Source organism: Acomys russatus, chromosome 12 (genome assembly GCF_903995435.1).
Source record: "Acomys russatus chromosome 12, mAcoRus1.1, whole genome shotgun sequence".
In the NCBI taxonomy this organism is placed as follows: domain Eukaryota; kingdom Metazoa; phylum Chordata; class Mammalia; order Rodentia; family Muridae; genus Acomys; species Acomys russatus.
Window position 1 is genome coordinate 45,485,582 of NC_067148.1, and position 4,040 is coordinate 45,489,621.

The 4,040-nt window shown below is 41.5% G+C and overlaps 1 pseudogene; it reads left to right on the forward strand.

The window, feature by feature from the left end:
• The first annotated feature begins 1,936 nt into the window (after nt 1–1,936).
• LOC127196095 (S-formylglutathione hydrolase-like) lies at nt 1,937–2,776 on the forward strand (annotated as a pseudogene).
• The last annotated feature ends 1,264 nt before the right edge of the window (nt 2,777–4,040 follow it).

The window sequence follows — 4,040 nt, forward strand, 5'->3', positions numbered from 1 at the left end:
TAGTAATGTATAGTTAGGCATCTATGCAATTGTACATCTCAGGACCCTATGGGCATGTGCAGCATACACAACTTTGGTCATAAAGTTATGTGCGACAAGTTTCAAAAAAAATTCCATAGCGACAATGTGCTGTCCCCTCTGCCGGGACTTTATGCAAACAGCTTATTGTCACCGCCTTCTTTCAGTCATAATTTATAGCATCAGCATTCAGGTAAATCTTCTGTTCTCCCTTCTCTTCTCATCACTGTCTGCTGCCTTAGCAATCTATCAATGTACGTTATCTTCTTAGCAGAAGTCATATTCTGGAGTCAGATTTTAGTTTGAACAAGCAGAGCTTTCTGAACACACCCCTACATTATAACTTTTAATTAACATACTCTGAGCTGGATCTTGTACTGACATCCTTGCTTACAGACTCCTCTTCATGATGTTGTAAGCCATTTTACCTTGTAAACTACAACACAGAAGATGAAGGAAACCATTAACATTCCACAATATTTAGCATATATATATGTATGCATGTGTGTGTTATATTTATAGATATATGCATGGCTGTATTGATGTATTGCTAAAAGTACACACTGACCTCCTGCGCTCTCTCTCCCACTTCTGATCCCCATCCTTCCTTCCTTCCACACTTTCCCTGCTATTCTGTTCCAACTCTTCAAACAACTTCCACTGTCTATTCTATTTCAAACATCCTCCCTTGTGCCTTCCTTTTTCCTTGGTTTCTTTGAGTCCGTGAATTGTAGTATGGTTACCCGGTATTTGATGGCTAATATGCACTTATAAATGAGAACATACCATGTGTGTCTTCCTGGTTATGGATTACCTCACTCAAGATTATCTGACTTGCAGAGAGAAAAGAAGCCATGGGTGGGGGCATCTCTGAGACAAGCTGGACATCTATGACAGGGTATCCTCCTGAGAGGATATGAGGGTGTCTAGATGAGACACACTAATAGTGGGTGCCTTGAAGGCCAAAGAGGTCATCCTCTAACTAGACAGGACTCCTAGAAGAGGGAGAAGAACACCAAACTACCAACAAAAACTTCAACCCAAAATATACCCTGCCTACAAGATGTGCAGGGGTAAAGATAGAGCAGAGATGGGGAAAATATTCATCCAATACCTGGCCCAACCTGAGATCTACTCCATAGGAGACAGCCAACCCCTGACACTGTTAAAGACACTCTGCTATGCTTGCAGATAGGAGCCTAGCATGGCTATCCTCTGAGAAGCTCCACCCAGCAACTGACCAAAAATGATGCTGAAACCCACAGCCAAATATTGGCCAGAGCACAGGGAGCCTGTGGAAAAATGAGGGCAGGTGGAGGAGGATAGAATGACCTGGAGGGAATAGAAGCTCCACAAGAAGATGAACAAAGCCAAATAACCTAGGTGCAGGGGGTCTTATGGAGACTGAAGCACCAACTAAGGGGCATGTATAGACTGGACCAAGGCCCCTACACATATGTACTCAATGGGCAGCTTGGTCCTCTTGTGGGTCCCCTAGTAAGGGGAGTGGGAGCTGTCTCTGCCATGTACTCTAATGGATGCTTTTTGATTACTTGCTGACAATGATGCCTTGCCAGGCCACTGTGGAACAGGATGTTCTCGGTTCTGATGTGACTTGTTGTGCTGGAGTGGGTTAGTAGGAGGGAAGCTCCTCTTATCTGAGAGGTGATAGGAGGAAGAGGGAGTGAGGGTGAACTGAGAGAAGAGCAGGGATGGGGGCACAATGGAGATGTGAAGTGAATAGCTAAATGAATAAAAATATTTTAAAAAGTACAAACTGAAACATGGATAGGATAGCCTGGTGGCTTTATGTTTTTCTCCACATGAACACCATCTCCTGAGAACCTCCCCACACTAAAATCTGCTGCCCTTTGGTGAAGATAAAAAAGCAAACAGCAACTGGACAGGAGAATGGCATATGGCACTGAAACAGATTTCTAGGAGCAAATGCTTCAGAGGACTGCAAAAAGTTTTCAAACATTAGTGTTGGAAAGAAATGCAAAGTGAGATTGGCTGTCGACCTACTACCACATGCTGAGTGGAATGTTCCCTGCACTCTGTTGGCGGTGCAAATTAATTTGCACAGAACAAAATTTCATATCAAAGTTTGTCTATCATCAAGCTGCCTCAGAACATGGCTTTGCCTTCATTGCTCTGGACTCCAGCCTTTGTAGTTGCAATATTACAGGGGAAAAAACGACAGCTGGGACTTCTGCACTGGTGCTGGGTTTTATACGAATGTCACTGAGGATCCCTGGAAAACTAATTATAGAAGGTACTCTTATGCCACAGAGCATCTTCCCTACGTTAGACATGCCAATTTTTCCAGTGTACCCACAAGGAGATCTATTTTTTTGTCACTCCATGGGAAGAAAGGAGCTCTGGTTTAGAGGAGGGATACAGAGAGGATGAGGGAGTGTGGGACTGGGAGGAGAGAAGGAAGGGGGCCTATGATTGGGATGTAAAGTGAATGAGTAAATTAATTAATTTAGAAAACCCTGGAAAAAACAAAATTATGTCAACATTTGCTCCAATTTGCAACCCAGTGCTCTGTCTTTGGGCTAAGAAAAACACTTAATGGATATTTGGTACCATATCAAAGTAAATGAAAGGCATATGAAAATGATCTGTCTTGTGAACTCCTATTCCCAGATATATGGTAGATCTAGGAAAGGATGAGGAGGTTCTTTCAAATGATTGGTTACTCCCTGATGACATCACAGATGCCTCTGCTTTTTATGCTGCTAGAGGGTTATGATGATACTTCTTCTTCATTGCAACCTTCATTACTGACCACATCAGCCAACATATAAAATAGCTGGATGTACACAAAACTTCAGATGAGAGAATAGCAACAGGATTACAAAAGCTCAAATAAGCAGGACTTCTAAGGGGGAAAAAAAATCATGAAACATTGGATTTCCTTTCAAAAGAGTGCTCTTCTGCAGTTTAATCAATATTCTTTAAAAATATATAACAAGCCTTTTAAAAAACCCAGTATATTCATTATAGAATCTTTGTAAAATTTATAAATAAATTGGAGTAACTATAACGGGGGAGACAGTGCTCCAACTTATGAAATCAAGTAAAACCTTAAGTGCCAGGAGTGAGCTACACCTTGTTGAGTCATTGGCTAAAGAGGCACCATAGATTTTCCACAAAGATCAAAGGAACTTGACTAAGGTATTAGTTACTCTCAACAATCTGATTCTAAGGCTCTGTCACTAAAGACACAAATTATTTAGTCGTTGAACATGGAAAAATCAAGCTGATGTTCAAGTAAAGCTTCATCATTACTGACTAGAGCAGGAAGATACTTTTACATGCTAACAGAAGATGGAAGTAATCATTCAGATTACTTAGCTACAAACTGTTTTCCCCTAACATCTGCCTGCAAGGCATACTGGTACAATAGTGGCACAAGTGTTAGGGGGGTAACCAAACACTTTATGGTTGTATTTAAGGCCCCTCTATGAGATCGAAACGTTGCTTGATACTGACAAAGTAGCCAAGTCCTTAGAGCAGACAGGTCATGGGTTCTTAGGAGAAAACTTATTGTTCTGCTAAATTAACATAGCAACAAAATAACTCCTAATGACCCATAGAGGAGAGTCCTGATCAGTAGATTGTAGTTAGCACAGAGACCCATAACTGAACAATCTGCAGAGAGTGAAAGACTTAGAAGCACTCAGAACTAACTGGGATGGTTTTACTAAGCACTTCTCTTCAAGATTCCGGATCTACCTATCAGAGGGTGATGGATAAATATTGTAGGAGCCAGAGGTGATAGATGGCTCCAAGAAAAGAACTTCATCCTGATACAATAGGATGGATTCACATAAGAACTCACAGAGACTGTGACAGCATGCATAGGTCCTACGCAGATTCAAACCAGACAAAATCTCAGAATGGAGTAGGGGAAATGGACCTTAAGTCCCACTCCTAACCAAGAAGCTATTTGCAATGGAAATCAACTGGCAAAGGGAAATATTCTTCCCAATGACAAATCACTGAGCATATTA